The sequence below is a fragment of the Pelodiscus sinensis genome, chromosome 10 (assembly GCF_049634645.1).
Source record: "Pelodiscus sinensis isolate JC-2024 chromosome 10, ASM4963464v1, whole genome shotgun sequence".
Lineage (NCBI taxonomy): Eukaryota > Metazoa > Chordata > Testudines > Trionychidae > Pelodiscus > Pelodiscus sinensis.
In genome coordinates this window covers 20,460,399-20,480,135 of record NC_134720.1, presented here as the reverse complement: position 1 = coordinate 20,480,135, position 19,737 = coordinate 20,460,399, and the positions used below count along the sequence as shown (strand labels likewise).

The window sequence follows — 19,737 nt, the reverse complement described above, 5'->3', positions numbered from 1 at the left end:
TTTTATCTGACAGTTATAGCAGTGAAACACTAACATGTTCAGCATGTTTAATGCGGTGGCAATTGATCCATTTTGGCTGTTGAATTTCTAGTGTGGACTACTCTTCAAGGAATCAAATAGGGATGTTAGCATATAGCTGTTGAAATGATTAACTGATAAGTCTAGGTTGATCAGTAATCTAAAAGACTACATGCAACCACTCTACCCCCCTCCCCTTGCTGCATCTGTATCAGCGGCAGCAAGCGGGGGGGGGGGGGGGGGAGGCAGGAGCTGGTGCCTGTGGGGAGGCAGCTTAATGCCCTGAGGCAGCATCCAATGGGGAGGGACAGGGGATAGCTTGTGCGTGGGGGGGAGGGGGGAGCCAGCTTAAAAGTTGGCTTCCCGCTAGCACCAGATGGGCAAAGCAGCCTCTTCTCTTCTTTTCTTTCTCCTCCTCCCTCCCCCCCCCCCCCTTGCTGATGCATCTGATACTGAGGCAGCAGTGTGGGGTGGCAGGAGTGCACTGGCTGCTTGCCCTACCCTCAGGGAGTATTTTAGTAAAAGTGAAACTGTTAGATATTGTGTATATTAATCACATCCCTATAATCAATCCATCCAGTATACAGATGCTTAAAACTAAACTTCTATTTGGAGACAAAACTGATAACCATGCGAGGATAATAATGTAAATACAGCATGGTGGGATTTTTAAAAATCCAGTTGAGCTCTTGGACTGCAGTTGCAGACAGAACTGGGGAGCTGATAATATGTCTCTGTATAATCTTGGTGACACAGTACTCAGTACTTCATCTATGGACACGTTTCTTAAAAAGATATTGGCAGATAAAAGTTCAGGGTGGGGTATTAATTTCTTAAATCAAGGTGTACTAATAGGATCAATAGCAAGTGAAGAGAGAGGGTAAGTGGGATATGTCTGCATTTCAGATTGATAGAGAGGAATTATTTAGGATGATACAGGAGATGACAAAGAGCTGCAACAAACTCAGGAAAAGCTTTCTGAAAATTCAGTCTGTTAGATGTGCCATTCTAAGTGAAGTATTAGAAACTACATCACATGATGTTGAACCTCTCTATTCTGGCTCTTTCTGGTCCAGCAACATCTGAAGACTGGCATAATTTTTGTTAGCTGGATGTCCACTTATCATGGGTATAGCCAGGTTTCCTGCAGTCCCATGAAGTTTGTTCACAGGGTAGCTGATTAACTGATAAGCAAAAGCTTCTAGGTTAATGCTACTGACTCTATGCATTTTCACCCTTCTCTCCCTTGTCAGTAAACCTTTTTTTAGCAGGCTGGCCAGCAGCCTGGCTTAGTCCTAGTTTGTGATGGGCCTGGGACCTACCCCCTTCTGCAACTCTGTATTTAAAGTGTAGTAGGAGCCCTTGTAGTAGACAAGGACGGCTGCCTCTTCATCAGACACAGCAGCACAGGGCAACAAGCAGCTGCTCTGTCAGGGGGAGGTGGTTTTTAAACTGGCTTGCCTTGTGGACCAGCTCCCGCCTGGCACCCTATGCTGCTGCTTCTGATGGGTCTAGTCAGGAGTGAGGCTGGAGAGCACTGGCTGCAAGCCCTGCCCCCAGGGACTATAGAATAGCCCATTAACTGATAAGCATTCATGAAGTTACTCAGCTATGCATTTAACTGATATTTAACATCCCTAGTTCACAGCTACCAGTCCTGGCTCTCCCTGTTCTGTGTTGTTTGGCTCTCATTTACCCCTACCTGTCTTAAAAGCCCAGTGAGCAGTAGAAATGTTAAGAGCTACATGTCCGATGACATACATTGGATGCTTCAAATGCCTGATTCAACAGTCTGACATAGCTCTTCATAAGTCACACATCTAAGAAGATATTTATTTCCTGCTTTCTTTATGCCAAAGCCTGCTGCAATACAGTACTCCTTCATGCTGCATTTTTGTTCAGTGTTTCACATTACATCAGTGCCTATTACCATGCATATTCTGCATGGATAAATGGCTTAAAAAAGCCCCCCAAACCGTTGGCTTCTAACTATTGTACTTTGGGTGGAATGAACGAGCACAATGTTGGGAAGCGAAAAGGACAATCACAGCCTTTTGTGACTGAAAAATAGGAAAGTGAACTGTTGAAGAGGAAACCACTCTCATCCACTGGATTAGCAGCAGGTAACAAATGTGTTCTGAGTTGTATTGTCTTATGGATTTACTTGTTTTCAAAATAAACATGTTCCTGATGCCCAGTGTGTTGTGTGCAACTAAGTACTTTCCTGCAGTTCTGATAACTGCTAAACTACGACAGCTTTTAGAAATGCATCATTCTGAACACAAAGAAAAAGGCCTAAGTTTCTTCTAGTGGAAGCTTGCTTTCAATTAGTGAACGCCCAGTGATGAAAATGGCTATATTGGACAACAAAAGCATCCTATGAAGTGAGCTACTATATTGCACTTGCTGGAGAAACACCTACAATTGCAGGAAAAATGCAAGTCTTGTGCACAAGAGTGATGAGCAGTCTAGTAAAAAAGTGGAAGCAGTGGCGCTGTCAAACAGCATTGTTGCATGTCGCATTCAAGATTTTGCTGCTGAGTGAGAGAGCTAGTAAGGGCTCTCCCAAATTTTTGCGAACCCATAGCACAGAGGTGGGGAACCTAAGGCTCAGGAGCCAGATGCAGACCCTGGCTTGCTTGGATCTGGCCCTCAGGGTTGTTACTCCCCCGTCCTCCTCCCCCTAATATTGGGGAGTCCATGCTGGCACTCCAGCACCTGCCACCCCTCATCTGACTGTCTTATTTTTATTTTTTTATTTTTATTAAATGGGTCAGCAGCCGTCAACCCAAAAATGGTTTTCTCTGTCTCTTTGCCCCGGCCATAGGGGTGCCACAACCAAAAAGTTTGCAAAACCCATTACTCTACCCCAGGATGTCTTTTTAGTGTTTGAGTAAATAATAGGATGATGAAAATTAGCCAGATCGTAACTAAAACAGGATAAAAATGAGTGGTCCTGTGGCACCTTAGAGAATAACCAAAATATATAGAATCACGAGCTTTCATGGGCAAAACCCACTTGATCATCAGATGAATTGGAGTGGAAATAACTTAACAAACCATAATTTTTATTATATATAATCAGAAGTAGTACCTGTCAATTGTGGAACCTGAGTTAATGGATGTGTCCTAAGCATGGCTATTAATGTGAATATTAAAGGCATGGGAAATCACTCTCGCAGTGTGTTGACCAGTTAATGCCTTTATTCAAGCCCAGGGAGACAGTGTGAAGCAGGCAAATAAACTCCAGTTCATCAGGCTCTTTCTAATTGGATGGTGAAATTTCTTTGTAGAAGAATGGTTAAAACAGGATAAACATTTTGCTTCTTAATGATGCATCGAAGTTCACTTTCAACATGATTTCTACCCAAACAATGTTACAAGATTTACAAGTTTACAGACTTTTAGGGTGAGTAATGAAGTGGGGGGAGGAATCAAACTTTTCTATATAGAAAAGCCTAGCAAACAGGATTTCCTTGTCTGTGGGTGGGTGATAATGTCCCTTTCTTGGAATATGATTTTGTGGTTTGGCTTTCAAATGTGGTACCTGATTAGGCCTTAATACTAGAGCATGTGGATGATCTCTGGTCTAATAGTTGAAATTAGTCAATGGTAGATATGCTGTTATATACGGGCATCCTTGTCAGAGCTGAACAGTTTTAAGTTGCTTTTATTGGTATTCTGTCACGTTTTGAAGCTTGGTTTTTATCATTTTACATTTTCAGTTATAAAAAAGTGCAATGTCAGAATTATTTGATAGACTTGAGATTCAAAAGTTAATGCTTTATAGTTAAAACACATTGTCTATCAAAATATTCAAAGTAAATAAAGTCAGTTCTCAAAGCTCATTTTTTTTCCGTCTAACATTTTCTTTGGTAAATGTATATATCAAAATCAACTAATCCTTCCTGCTTCATAGACTGTCCATCATTGTTTAATGTAAAATATATAGGTGAGAGCTCAAGTTTTTAAGCTTTCATTCAAGAGCCTGAAACCCTAGCTCCTTTTTTCTTTAGCAGGGAAAATGTTAAGTTAAGGACAACTTTTAGTTTAGCAAGCAGTCTTTTATATTAAAAAATATTCCTAGGACTTAAGATGCGTTAATCTTTAGATAATGCTCTGTTGTAATAAGGTTTATTTCCTCTTACTTGCTAGGATTTAGGAATTTATGGGGAGTGGTAGAATGTTTGCCAAGTCACGCATGCTTTTAAAAGCAGCCTTGATCTTCACTATTTCTTTAGTGTTTCAAATAGTTGATCTGGTTGAAACTTACATACCTGTACTTAAGCCTTGGTCAGAGCAAAGATACAGCCTTTAGAGACAGTTCTAAAGTGCATAGGTAGGAATTTTGTTTAGAACCAGTTTACAATTAATCTAGTGTCACTTGATGTTTATAGAAACAGATATCTGTATCTTCAAAAAACAACACTCTCCTTCTCCAATCCTCAGACTTTCACACTTGTAAATATTTGAAGACATACCTTCATATTTAAACAGGCATTATATTTCATGAACTATTAATATTAATGCTAATTACTGTTTGCTTCTGATGGGCTAAATAGATTAAAATTTTCTTAGGTTTGTGCTCTAATTGAAAAATAGTTTGCCTATTAAATAGCTTTCTGAATTAATTGTGATGTTTCATACCACTTAATATGGAATATCTCTTCTGGAAGTAACTCTTTCTAGATACTAAAACTGTTATTTGTGTACTTAAATAAGAATGAATTTACCTAAATGCTTTTAGATTAGTACTGAATTCAACTTCTAAAACAGGTTGTGTCCATAGAAGTATTCCCTGGCCTCTCTTCTCCTCCCCTCCCCCCAAGGTGCTAGATATGTGATGGGGAAACAAAGTGAGGTCTGGGCTTGAGGTTTACCAAATAGCACTTCAAGTCTAGACCTCACTGCACTAAAACTTCCCACAGATGGCAGCTCTAGTATAGGTAAGGTGGTTTTAGCCACCATCTTGACCAGTTTGAGCCCGACATGATTGATAGGGGGGTTAAACTAGAATGCCCACCATTACTTGTGCTATCAAGCATACTGTTGACATTAGTGCTCCCAATAATGCTACCACCAGTGGTGATGAACTAATGGTAGGAATGGTTTTTGAAATTGTGCTTCTATGGCAGGGACAGACAAGATACAGCCCATAAAGCCTTTTGATTCAGCCCGTGCCTGCCTCTGCAGCAGGGAGCAGCACTGATAAAAGCAGCTAGCTTCTCCATGTTGCTCTCTGTGCTGTAGACAGGAGGGAGAGTGGGAGGGAGAAGCTTCAGCATGCGGCCCAGTCACCAGCAAAATCTCTCAGTTCCTATTGACCAGAAATCATCCAATGGGAGCTGAGAGTCTTCTGGGGGCAGAAGCAGTGCAGCATAATTTCTCCGCTCCTATTGATTGGAAGTTCTTTTAGTCATCTTTGCCCCCCCATTTCCTGCCCCCCCTTTTTTTGGCATCAGAGGTACAGTCAACTTCCGATAATCCGGAACCTATAATCTGGAACCTATGGGTGGCTGCAGATTATCAGATATGCCGGAGTATCAGGAGGTACTATAAACTGGTTATGTATATACTGTATATAAAATATTCTTAACCCTTTTTATTGTACATACTGTATACTGTAATGTGTTAGTTTTTTTTAACCCTTTTTTACTCTTTTAGCTCAGTTCAGCTGCTGTTGCTGTTACTTTGTGACTCATTTTTTGCCGAAGCTCACTCACTAAGCTCTTGGCATTTTGATGCCGGACTATTGGAGTTTTACTGTACATGCACAGCCAACCAGCAGTTTGGAGCTGCTATGGGGGGAAGCCTGCCTGGAAAGTGCTGCTGGCTGGGAGCAGCTTACATAAGTGCCAGAGACTGCCTCTAGCACCTCAACTCCCTCCCCTCCCCTGTACTCTTCCGAAACCCTTCACAAGGCCAGAATCTTCCTGGACTCTGCACTCTGCCCCACTGCTCCAGATCGCAACCAAATGCTCTGTACCCTCCTCTTCCCCAGATCACAATTCCTTCCCACCCAACCTTGCCTCTTCTCCTACACCTCTCCCACTGGCCAGACTCCTCTCCTGTCCTAGATCACAGCCCCCTCCTTCATCCAAACTCACTCAGACCCCGCAACCTCTCCTGCACCCTAGTCCCCCGACCCTGAGCTCTCTAATGCACTCAGTTTCCATATCAGACCCCATAACCCCTCCACAGAAAAGTATTGCCCTTGACCACTTGCCAAAATCTTGGTGTGGCACCCCATCAAAAATTATTGGCCGTCCTTACTCTATGGGGCCAAAGTTTTATGTAGTTACAAAAAAAAGTTGTTGCAGAGCAAAGTGTCTTAACTACCAAATTATTAAATGGCCCTTTGTCTCCTCCATGTCCTTCCCAAGTCTGAGCACTGTGATTTCTTAAACATTCTTTGTCCTTCTTGTAATAGCTTGTTTAAGTCAAGCCAATGTGATGGCAAATTGAAATATAGATAGATCACAAGACTGTGCTTCAATAAGTACCACCACTCATCCCTTTTGCTTCATTCATGTGTCCTGTACTCCTTTTTTCAAATCTTATTTAATTTTGCTTGCTGCTATAACTCTCATTACTATCTTTCAAAGTTTGTAGGGTGGGATTTTTTGTGTGTGCGCGCTTCTGTTCTGCTATTGGGTTGACTCAATTGGTTTGTCTTTTTTGTAGTAAAAATTGTTGCCATGACTGAGGCAACTGCTTTGGGTTCCTAAACTGTGCCAAGAGTCTATGTGCTTATCTTCCAAGTTGGGAGATATCAGACATGAACACACATCCCTACGTATTTGTGTGTACTGAATGATGCAGCACTAGAAAGATCAAATTGTATAAACGTGGTATTTCTATAGTATGTAAGCATGTGCAGAGAATAAAACCCCCTCTTGAAATCAGATGTGCCACATTAAGAACCTTAAAAACCTAGATGCAGTGTCACCTGCTGCAACAAGCATCTTTGTGGCAGCTTAACACTTTTTTCTACCTCTCAAAAAATGGTGCTGTTCTGCTGCCACAAGTCATCCATAGTCACTGTAGCGTTTCTGTGCTGCTATAACACATGAATGAGCTCCAGTGCACAGTGCTGTTCTTACCCTCAGCTGACCATGCAGCTTTAAATAGATATGTGGGGATACACCAGTGATGCTAGCAATCTGGTGCTGGTCCAAAGCTGGGTAGGACAGATTGAACACATTCTGTACTGATGCTAGTATTTGCCTCTAATATGAATGTCCTCTGTGCTCTCTTTCTTCCCCTCCCCAACTCCTTTTCATTATAAAATGTAGCTCAACAGTTCTCAAACTTAGGATTCTAAAGTGGGTCATGACTCTTTGTTTTTAATGGGGTTACCAGAGCTGTCTTAGACTTGCTGGGGTCCAGGGTGAAACCCACAGCCAAAGCCTAAACAGGGGTTTCAACACTGGAAGTCCAGAATTCTGCTCATCTCTGTTAAAGCTGCTGCCCTTAATTTCCTATCTCTTGCACATATTTAATGATACCACACATATTGTTCCCACTTAACTGATAGGGAAGTTAAGGCATTTAGTCTTAGTGCCTCGTGGTTGCATGCCTGTGGCAAAATTGGAAACTGGCAAAGATCTGGGATTCACAAGCTGCTGTGAACGTTAAATTAGGCTGCCTTTTAAAAATGGGGCAGTTGTGATTACTTATCTCTGGTTTGGTGTGTGGTGTGGGTTTTTTTTTAAGTAGTGGTGTGATGTAAGGATGTAGGCAACTAGTAGACTACCTGATAAGCATAGGCTTATTGGGTAGTTGAATAACTATTCGACTAGTCCCTTCCTTCCCCCACTCTTGTTGCCTCTGATACATTTTCCCCCCTAGCACCGTCTCTGGGGGCGGAGGGTTGTGGTAGGGGAGGCGGAAGCGCAGCGGGCAATGACCTAAGTGGGGACTGAAGTAGTTCTTGCTTGCGAGTGACTGCTGTGCCCACAGGGCTCTTGCTACATTTCAAAATGAATGGGGATTCAAGCAGTCCCAGCTTGTCCTGAGTTCCCGGATGTACCTCTGCCTTGTAAATATAGTAAGAACTGCTTACTACAGTTTTAAAATGGCAGAGGCACAACTGGGATAGCGAGTGCCCTGTCTCACCCGCGTATCAACTACTTGAGTAATCAATGGAAATTCCATTGACTACTCGATTAGCTGATCAAAATTAACATCCCTATTGTGGTGGCATCAGGGCCATGTTACACAGAGGTTCTGACTTGCCAGATTTGCAGTGCATAGAAGGGATGTTAAAATTCATTTATGTAAATCATGTAACCGCTGAAAATTTTAGTGGTTCTACCTATCCCTCTCCACCTGTGAGAGCTGGTGCACAAGAGGGCTCCCCCTTCTGTCTCCTCTCTCCCCCCCTCAACACCCTTGCGCTGCTGCTTCTGATGTAATTGTGCATGCTAACTGAGCCCAGATAACCATGTAAATAAACAAATGCTTTCACATCCCCAAGTGTGTGGTAGTTCATGTTAAACCTAAAACCTGAAAGTTTGGGTCCAACTTGCCAATCTGATAGTTATTTCTTGTGTGACGTATCCATTTTCTTTGTGAAGAGGAAAAAAGGAGGTTATTAATACTTACTGAAAAACTGAGAATTTTATTGAGTAGTATAAAATAGAGAGAAGCTATTTCATGAACAAAGTAGCTTAGTGCAAAACTTGTCTTTCGGTATGTGGGACAGACAAGATGATGCCTAACTTTTTAGCAATGAAGAAGTCACAGGTATGAGTTTGACAGGATATATGGGGAAGCAGAAATATCAAGAGAAGTTATTTGCCCAAAGCCACACTGCTGCTGGTTAGTGGCAGAACCCGGAACAGAACCATCCTGACTTAATCTAATCTATCCAGTAGATCACGTTATTATTCACAGAAGAGAGATGAGGCAGGGCATTGCAGGAAGAGAGAAGATGATTCTAGTTATGGTGGTAGAATGCCACCCTGAAGAACTGAATTCTATATCTGCCTCTGCTGTAAGGTCTGTATGTGATAAGTCATGTAATACAAAGTTCATTCCTCTGTTTCTCCGTATGTAAAACAGATGATGACTGTAAAGCAGCATTTCCCAAAGTGTGGTCCATGGCCCAGTACTGGTTCTTAAAAAAATTATCGTGCACAATCCTATTAATTTGTGTGACGGTAGCAGCACCCTGCACTGCCAAGCGTGGCGCTTCAGCCGCCTTGAGAGAGCCCGTCGACACAGCCCTCTTGGGAGAGAGCTCGTTGCCATGGTGTCTCTGCTGGGCATGCTCCTGGATGGCGGGGCTAGATCCAGCGGGCGCAAGGACCAAAGGAGACGGCTGTGCGCCATGCGCACGGATGCAGAACACCCAGGGTCGGCCGATTAAAGTGACTGGGATTGGGACCAGGAGAGGGGGCGGAACAACCTGCTGGACAGGTAGGGGCCAGCGACACAATTTATGTGCGTATTCATCATTTGCTTAATGAATATGCAAATAATGTTACTGGTTCTCCAAAAGCTTGTGAATGGGTGTACTGGTCCCCAGTATCAAAAAGATTCAGAACCATTACTGTAAAGCACTTGGAGAGCCAGTAATGAAAAGCACGATAGAAGAGCTACATACTTTGCAACATTTAGCAACAATGAAGCAGGGGTCTGGGTAAGTAAATCTTTCTCTGTACAACCCTCACTCTTTCTCAGAACAGGCCCATTCTGTGCACTGAGGCAGGGACCTTGGGAGGGAGGGTGATGAGGGAGGTATATTGTTCCATAATTGAATGTTTTATAATGCATATACTCACAGGTGGAGTTTAGGTTGCATTGGCAGCCTTAATTCTGGTGGTATCTAACTTTTCAGTGACTGCAACCATAAAGTCAATGTTCCTTCTAATCTCTTTCCTTCCATGTGCAAAATAACTTTTATGTGCACAGAGACATGTGAGCATGTTCCAGTGTTCTCTAAGCTGTGTGGCAGCACAGCTTCAGGAGTGATTAATCAGCCCCACCCAGTCAGGGACTTGGGGCTCATTGCATGCCTCGCAGCTTAGAGGGAACACTGATGTGCACCACCACTAAAAATATAACTTAGCTGTGGGGGCTCAGCTAATCATCTGTGTGGCATTTGAATCTCTCTTGAGTGGCTGCACAAATGCATAGCTTGTAGGGAATGCTGGTTGCAATGTGTTTATAAACAACCCCCCCCCCCCCCCCCACATGTTAAGTGTAATAGTTCTATGTTATGTGCTTACTTCTGGCTTTCCAGTGTATGGTGAGTGGTAAGACTAGCAGCTAGCTGCATGTAGATTTTTGAATGGAACCAGAAAGAAAACTGGTGCATGTGGGACTTTTTTACTTCTGACAATAGGACACCCCCCCCCCCTCGCTTATAGTTTCCAATTATTTACATTGGGGGTGCGTTACTGAAGGGTCTATTTAAACCATTTTAGCATATTTGCTAATCTTTATCTCTTCTCTCTGGACAATTTGATGAGCTTGTATTGTCTTGGGGCTAATACTCCACTTATAAGCAAGCTCAGAGATTTGATCCTGGATGGTAGGTAGTTGGAAAGAATGGATCCAGGGTGAATTGCTTCAGTATTGTGTTCTGTTTTGGAGGGGAAACTTCTTTCCTAGGATGAGGCATTGGCTCTTCAGTTTGACACATTTACTAACTAGTCTATCCAACCCATACCCTTCCTATCTGGAGTGTCAGTATATTTTGAAATGCAGGCTCTGGTGTTCATTGGCTAGCGTGGTTGAGTGGATCTATGCTAGTTGTTACCTTTCCAACTATGTATGATTTTCAATAAAGTAGGATTTTTTTTCCCCCTTCATATTGTTTGGGTTGAATTCCCTGGCAGTTTTAGTCTAGGAGTGGGCAAGATACAGCCTGCCATGCTGCCTCACTAGGACCCTCAGGTACAGCACCTCCCCACACAACTTTTACAGAGCAGGCTGCTACCTTTTGGCTCTCAGCTCCTGGTGCCAGCACAAAGGGAGGTTTCACAGAAACTGGCGTGGGAGCTGAGACGTTTGCTGGGGGCAGGAGCAATATGAAAAGCCTTTCCCTTCCCATGGCTTCCAGAGCAGAGAACCACAGTGAGCAGCCAGCCATTTTGAGCAGCCTCTGGCAGCCGTGTGTAGGGAGCCTACCGTAGCGTCCTGCAGGGCTGCTGGCTGGAAGCTGCCTAGGTAAGCATCTCCTGGTCCTAGCCTGCCTCTGGCACCTTAGCCACTCCCTCCCTTAGGGCACCTTAGCTACTCCCTCCCCTAGGTCACCATCTAAACCTTCTACACCTCCCTTCCCTTCACCTCCTCCCTCAGGTCACAATTCCCTCCCAGACCTTGCACCCCCTCTTAATCCCTCCCCTTCCCTTCCCCCAGGCCAGAATCCTTTCCTGCACCCGAATCCCCTCCTGGACCGTGCACGCCAAACCCCTCCTTCACCCAACCTCTACCCCCTCTCCCCCATGACCACTTATCAAAATTTTGAAGTTGTGGGGGAGGGCATAAAAATTTACCCTCCCTGATTTAGGCCCTTGGTAGTAAAGTGTTTCACTGCTCTTAAGTGGGATTTGACATCTTCAGTAGAAGCTGATGATCAGGTTATCTTGGGTCTAAAATATATCCTTAGCATAAACTTAAACAATGGCTGAACCAGAGACATTGAAACAATTTTTCTCCCTTGGCAATTTTAGAATTTGACTTTCTCTTTACATCTGGCACAGGATGTCCAAAAAACAAACACAATGCTATATGGCGCAAGGCAGCTTTTTGGAGATCAAATGCCAATGACCAATTATAAATCTTTGACTGCTCTTTGTGCTGTGGGTGGAGTTGTTGCTATGTCAAGCATACATTTAGACATTCTACCATCTAAATTACTATTGCTCTGGGGGCTGTGCTAATCTAGAAAAAATATCTAAACTATGATGATGAAGTGACATTCATACTCTCCAAGGTGAAGATTCTGTTGCAAATATTTTTACTAAATATTGGGACAAGACCTGAACAACAGTAATAGCCTGTAACCTGTCTCTGACCACTGCTAAAATACTTTTAGGTGGGGGCAGGCGGGAACTAACAACATTGCAGGGGATGGTCTCTAGCATTTGCTCTAGTCCTGTGGTCACTGATCCTGTGGTTGCTACTCTGGTTGCCTCTTGGCTCACCAATGGCTAGCTGCTATGGCCTCCAGTGGGTCTGATCCAACCCCGGCAGCTGCTTCAGCTCTGGGGCCACTACTCTAGCCCTGTCTTGGAAGAAGCTACAGAGGTCCTGGAAAGGCACAGAACCATATCCTTAATAATCTTTCAACATAAGGGCAAGTTTTTTGCTTATTTCTCCAGAACCATATAATGGATCTGTGCTATAAAAATGAGAATTTTTAATTGAATGCTGGTGTTGGGTGGGGACTCAAGACTGGACATTTATGTAAGACCGTGTTGAATGGTTTCTTTAGTCTGAGTTTCAGAGATGAGTAATTGTGAGTTTCAGAGATGAGCTTGTGAGGAAGAGTTCTTCCACTTGAATGTATTGCTCATGTTCTTTCAAAACCTTTTATTATGAAATGCCTGTATTTTTGGCTGATAGCTGTCAGCCAGAGTAAAACATTTACGTTATTTAATATTCATATCTCCTGACCGGCCCTTTTTCTTGGATTTTTTTTTAATGGCTTTCCTCTTCTTGTCCCTCAGCATGGTTCTCTTGGTACTAGGGATGTGAAGGTTTAACCGGTAAATCTCATTCTTCCTGCCTGCTAAATATGCTAAAATGGCTTAAATCCACCTTTCAGAGGTGCACCCCCAGGAGGAGTTAATTGGAAACTGTTAGTATGTGCGTGTGGGGGAAAGGTGGGGGTTTCTAATGTCAGAGCACTTGTACAGCACTAGAGCTGCAATGGAAGAAAAGTCCTTGGTTGAGAGTATATACTTGTTTAATGTGCAGTCAGTTACATATATGCATACCTATTGCACACCACAAAATTGCATGAGTGTCTGGCATAATTACTTGTTGTTTGTGGCTGAAAGGCAACTCAGGGCTTGATTGTCATAGGATGTTTGGGGGAAAGCCTTTTTTTTTTTTTTTTTTTTTTTTTTTTTTTTTTTTTTTTGGTATGCTGACTACTTTGCATAGATGTTAAAAAGAATGTGGAACCTCCTACAATGTTTTCAGGGTATTCGATTTTTAAAAAACAAAACTTGTTTTGTTCTCATTACATTACTGTTGAAGTCTTTAAAGATTTGGTCTTAAAGCAGATGTTGATGTCTGTGTGGCTTTTTTTTCTCTTCTCCAGTTGATAGCTTGAAGTAAAATGTTACACCTGATATTTTGAACAATAGAACTGTGAGGCAGGCCTTTCCCTGACACTGTTTTAATAATTAAATGCTATTTCAAAACCAGTGTAACATTTAGGGTTTTGTAGACACATAGCATGAACATAATTCAGTCATTGAAATTGGATGCTCAATACTCACTGCACAAGCACTGTCTCTTTCTTTGATATTGTCATTTAGCTGCTTATTTACTGAAATGTTTGTAATTGCTTACTTTAAATGAAATGTTAAAGACTTAGTTGTGCAGCTTAAGGCTTACTCTAATTGAGAATAGTGACCTGTTTCTGTATTACTGACTTTGATTATCTTGAATAAGCATGCTTTTTCTGCCTTCCTGTGGCATTTCAAATTTAATTTAATATTAAAGGAGCTTGGATAATCTGTTCAGCTTCAGATATAAAACATTTTTTTTCATGTTGAACCTAATAAAGTATTGTCTGCCTCAGCTAGCATCTCAATTTTGCCCCTGTATAAACTAGATTGAGTGGCTCAGAGTTTGAACTTCAGAATCACAGGACTGCAAGAGACCTTGAGAGGTTATCTAGTCCAGGCCCTTCCCTCATGCCAGGACTAAGTATCGTCTTGACCATCTAGGACAGATGAGTTTTGTCTAATCTGCTCAAATATCTAATAATGGAGATTCCACAATCTTCCTATGCAACTTATTCCAGTGGTTAACCCCAACGAGAAGCTTTTTCCTTATGTCTAAACAAACCGTTTTCTTGCTGCAATTTAAGCCCAGTGGTTTGTGCGCTATACTCAGAGAGGTCCCCTTGCGCAGGAGACCCTTGTCTAGCCAAGAACCTCCTGCTTCCCCTGGAAGGCAGGACAATCTTGTCCAAGTCCAGGCAGAGCAAGGATTTCAGTCAGAATCCTCCAACTCTTTGGCAAGTACCCTAACCCCTGCAATGTGGTGTGATCTTAAAAGCTCAAAGCTTGAACCATACTCTTCAACCTCTGCCACTGCATTGGATTGAATGGCCTTATGCTCTACTGTTTTTATGACAATAGAACTAGTTAAGGATTTAAAAAAAAAATTCTGATCTTGGTGATGGAACAGAGTTGTTATAAAATATTTCTATCAGTAGCACAACTACTGTTGGCACAGTTAACTGGGAATGGAAAGGCATGTTACTTGATAGGAAAACCCCCTTATTTTTTTTTGTGCGTGCCGGTCCGTCCTTCCCAAAATCTTAACTAGCAAAGACAAACAATTTTTTGTCATGCTTTCTATTTAGGAAACTTAGTGGCATACTTCCATTTGCAGAAGGGGCCTAAAGTGAAACTGTTTTAAGGGACCAATCACTCACTGCCCCTCTCTGAATTTGTAAAGAACCTGCTTTTTGAAGGAGGTGGTCTTCTGATGAGCAGTAGTTCTATACATGCTTGCTACCACCTTCTGCTGTGCCAATTGCTAAGCATGCTCATGAGTCAACTTTGTTAGTAGGGATAATTGGAAAGCTCTGCTGGCAGCTTGCTAGTTTTCCATTTGATGCAAGCTCTATTGGCTGTACATCAGCAGTAAGTAATTGCCTGTGTTGTCCCAGTTGTGAACTGATTACCAATAAGGCTGAAGACTGTATATGATTGTTGAGGTTTGTCACCAGATCTTGTCCAGAAACATGATGTAACTTTAGAAGAATCAGAATAGAGTCCTGGGATTCCAAGTGCAAGGATGTGGAGGACCTTTTCTTTTATGATGAATAGATCTTGGCACTCCTTAATTAGATCTCCTCTTTAGCAGGCATGACTACTGAATCCTCCAGTTGGAGACCTGAGGAGGTAGCTAAAATCCTCATCATGGAGATTAGAAGAACTGGATGTGCAAGTTCCTGCAGTTACTCATCAACTAAAGGTCTCTGATTACAAGGGAACACAACCAAGTTCTGTGTCAGGGCAAAAGCACACAAACAAAAGAAAACCTTTAATAGAGCATTTCAGTAGTAGCTCCGAGGCCTTAGATTGTACCTGTTTAAATTCAAAGTGTGAGCCTGTTGAGCGCTCCTGAAATAACCATAGTATGTGGGAACAGCTCAGAAGAAATGTACCTAAATATGAAGGGCTGTGTGTATGTTTGCAGATGGGCTTAACTACTTTAAAAAAATCCCATATGTGGTGTTAGTGAGTGGGCCTGGTCACAAAACAGCACACAATTCTGAGGCAAACTTGGAAGCAGTAACGCAGGATTATAATTGATAATCTTCAATCAGTTATTTATGTAAACTCCAAAAATTCACCCCATAATGTAAATCATCAGCACACACTTGCATTTCAGTGGTAGTAAATATCACTTGCAGAGTTATTACTTTGAATTGAATATCGCTTTGAATTGATTTGATTTAGGAATCCTTGTATGCAGAGCACAATGAGTTTAAACACTGTCTTAGAACTGGGAGGAGAGATGCTCTTGCAGGAAAGAGTATCTGTCATCCAGGGCATTCTAAGGAGAATGGCGTGCCACTTCTATGGGCCTGAATAGCTTTGCATCACATCTATCTTCCTGTTACATATCTGTACGCTATTTGGAATGGCATTCTTCCTCTGACATGTAGGCTTTTCAGTTTGAGAACCAAAAGGTACTGATTATGACTTTGTAACTATTTTGGAATACAAAACATTTTTATTGCTGTTTACTGTGTTGGTACCAGGGTACATGAGACTAGATGGGTGAGGTGAACTTTTTTTAATTGGATCAGCTTCTCTTTTGTGAAGCTCGAAAGCTTGTCCTATTCACAAGTGGAAGATGGTCCACTCATAAAAGGTGGTGGTAGTAAACCATCTTGTCCTCTACATGAAATAAGTCAGAGGACTATGGAAGGAATTGTTGTCTCCTGCAGCAGATGCTGGAGTCCTGCTCCAATTGCAGCATTGTCCCCTTGTCTAGTAGACATCTGGGCCCTGGCAAGTCAGCTTCTGGTGAAGAAATCATGGGTGATTGAATCAGAATACATGCGGAGACTATAATGTCCTATTTTTACTTTGGGTGCACACAGACACACGTGCATATGTACACATCCTGGAATGAGATGGCCAAACTGCTTCTTTTCAGTGTAGTTGCTTCTTGCAGGAAATTCAGCCCAATTCCAGAAAGCAACTCTGCATCAGGAACTTACACTGCCCAGGAGTAGGGGAGACACATGCCTCTTGATGCTGTCCTCTTTTCAGAAGATGGCCCTACTATAACTTGTACATAATCTATGTTGTTAGCAATTTTAGTTAAGAATCAATGCTAATATTAAACTCTTAAAACAAAAACCCATGACTCCTTTTTTTAAAGGAGCCAAAAACTAGAGTATGGGTGGCTACGGTAGTAGCGTTTTGATTTTGTGATTCCACTTGCACTTCTCCTATGAAATAGTTATCCCATCTCCCAAACTTTTTGGCTACATCTAGACTGCAAGCCTCTTTCGAAAAAGTGAGCTGCTTTTTTCGAAAGAGCACCCAGGCAGTCTGGATGCTCTTTTGAAAAAGCCCTGTTTGCATTCAAGAATGCCTTTTTTCGAAAGAGCACTTTTGAAAAAAGGCGTTCTTCCTTGTGAAATGAGTACCGCCGTCGAAAGAAAAGCCGCATTCTCTAGATTTAATTTTGAAAGAACGTGGCTGTAATCTAGACTCAGGTGAAGTTTTTTCGAAAAAACCCCTGCAGTCTAGACACAGCCATTGAGTTTATGAACAGGACATTTTCCTGTCCTACTACTCCCTTCTGAGACTGGCTTTCATTTACTGTGGGGAGGGAGCACATGAGCTTTGACTACAGAATACTTGATGGGTTAATCCACCCAGGATGGGGGGCTGACAGGCAGCCACACAGAAGGCTAAATTCTCCAGAAAGTAGAAGTTTCACATAATTGAAAAAAATGGGTGCTAATCGAGTGTCGTTTTTTTCCACCTCCCCCTCCCCCGGTGCCTGTGCTGGAAAAGGCTATGGACAAAATATACTTTTGGCTGCCTCTGCACTAAAACTGTAACACAATTTATTCATGTAGTTGGAAATGTTATGCAGCCTCTCCCATGAGGAGCTGCTCAGACCTGTCCTTCAGCTAAAACACAAGTTTCCATTTCGAACACTATATACAACTGACATCCTGTGATGTAGCAAATGAGCCAAATGCAAGATTAGTTACCCCAGCATCATACAGACTGAAGTTATGTGTGGTATTGAGGGAAACCAGCATGCTTCTTTTGCAGAGAATCTTTATTTGTGGGATGGAGAAACAACGTAGGAGTCGTGTGCCTAACTCTAATCCCAATCTGAAATTTATATAGGGCAGTTGCAAAGTATGGCCATCTCTTTAACAGACAAGAGTATCTAGCATCAGTTTCCTGTTGAGGACTGTGATCACATTTCAGACCCTAAAATATAGCGGGCAAAAGCCTATGAAAGCACTGGGAATGTTAGTTTGATAGAACTGGTCAAAAGACAGGTACACAAGGACTGTCTGTGACTCTGTAATGCTGAAATGCTGACTTTTCCCTTGGGGCGGCGCTGTTGCCTGAGTCACATCCTTCGCCTCCCGCCGTGGCACTTGGCTGACTTCTGCATCGCTCAGCCAGGCTGCTGCGGGAGAGCAAGCAGCCGTTTGGGCACCACAGTCCCCATGCAGCACCCCTGTGCTGTATGGGGAGCACGAAGCCCAAACGACCACTTGCATCCCTGTGGTGGCCCTGGCCGAGCAGCGCAGAAGTCAACCAAGTGCCACAGCGGGAGGCGAAGGGGAGCGGGGCAGTGACGTACATGGCCAGGGGGCAGGGCCTGGACGAGCATGCATCCCTGACAGACAGGAGACTGGAGAGAGAGTGAGCAGCAGGAGGGGGAGAAGAGAAAAAGAGAGATGGAAGAGGGGAGAGGCAGAGGAAAGAATGAGAGGAGGAGGAGAGAGAAAGACACGGAGCAAGAGACCGGAGGCTCAGGAGAGTAGATGGACGTGGAGGAGAGACCTGAAAATCCTGTCCTCTGATGGGCTAATTGGCTAGTGTTGGAATAATGTGCATAAAACTATTTTTAATCTTGAGTATTGGTTTTGGATTCTGCTATTTAAAATAGGTATGTTAAGTATTGATTGACAAGCTAATTGAGTAGTTGATAAGGGAGTTAGTTCTCAGGGGCTGTCCTCTGCATCACCTGCCCTCGCCCATGGAGACGGTATTGGGGAAACCGGCTTTTAAGGAGCATTAGCTTCTGCTCCCCTCCCTCTCCCCGCTACCTCTGTATCGGAAGCAGCAAGGAGTGGAAGCAAATAGTTTAGTGACCCGATTATCCGAGAAGCCTAGGCTTCTCAGGTACTCTACTAGTCACTTAATTCAAAATACCTTTCAAATGAGCGCACACTTTTTCTTTTAAATGATTTCAGTGGCTGGACTAAGTGCTGAACTATATTTCAGTGCTCCACTCTCAGAATTGGAGCTTAAAATTACTCCTTTAACTATCACTAATTTCTTTTAAAACTGTTCAGGTGGTGGTTCAAAGTTGTGAAACTTGCAATCTTATCCAGTTTTCCTGTCCCCTTTCTAGTTCTATATAAGTGGTGCTATATTGTTTGTTGCAGCTGTTCTTACCTGCAAATCTCCTTTTGATCTACTGATCACAGTTCAGTTGATATTAGCTTGCCTACATAATCACAAAATAACAATGTCACAAGATAGGATAATCCTCTTTCTCTGCTCAGGAAGTGAAGAAGTATGAAACTAGAGTTACCTTTCTGTCCAAGGATGTTGACTGGGCACTATGGGGTCCTTCTCTTTTGAGGTCATTGGCAAAGAAGTATTTAGAAAGTCTTAAGATAGGTGTGGTAGTATTAAAGCTTCCTAGCACTAAGTAGTAAGAAGGCATCATGTACCTATTTTATTTGAGTTTATTATCATAAGAACTTTCTAGCACCGTGGTCCCCAACCCGGTGCCCGCGGGCGCCATGGCGCCCGCCGGGCTCTTTACATGTGCCCGCGGCGCTGTGGTCCCCAACCCGGGCGCGCCGCGCGTGCCCTGGCCCCGGCCTTGGCCCCGCCCCCGCCCCCGAGGGCACTGCGCGTGCCCTTGCCGGCGCCGGCCTTGGCCCCGCCCCCAGGGGCGCAGCACTTACGGGGGGAGCGCTGGCCCTGGGCGCATGGCTATGGGGGGGCCGCCCCCGGGCAGGCAAGTGTCCCCGCCCCCTGGCGCCTGGCGGGCGAACGGCCACGCCCCCTGGCGCCCGACAACCTGAAAAGGTTGGGGACCACTGTTCTAGCAGTTATAAATTCTGTGCTCCCAACAACTTGAAAAACCGATCCGATTTCATCTCTTCTTAGAAGAATTTTTGACTGACTGGATCTCCTGCTGAATGATTGTTTATATAATTCACACACATGCAAAAGCCTAACATTTTAAACCACTTTAATCTTACAAGTACAGTAGGAAGAGATG

General features: G+C 43.2%; 1 protein-coding gene across 6 annotated transcripts in view; it reads left to right on the top strand.

The window, feature by feature from the left end:
* The window catches only part of TRIP12 (thyroid hormone receptor interactor 12), a 173,555-nt gene that overhangs the window by 9,195 nt on the left and 144,623 nt on the right, over window positions 1–19,737 (top strand). Inside the window, exon 2 of one of the 6 annotated variants that reach the window (XM_075937627.1) lies at window positions 15,085–15,195. The exons of 4 other annotated variants lie outside the window; for them this stretch is intronic. The gene's annotated coding sequence lies outside the window, so the exon portion shown is untranslated. Of the gene's footprint in view, window positions 1–15,081; window positions 15,196–19,737 lie in introns of all 6 variants that reach the window. One more of the 6 variants, XM_075937626.1, reaches the window with a different exon arrangement.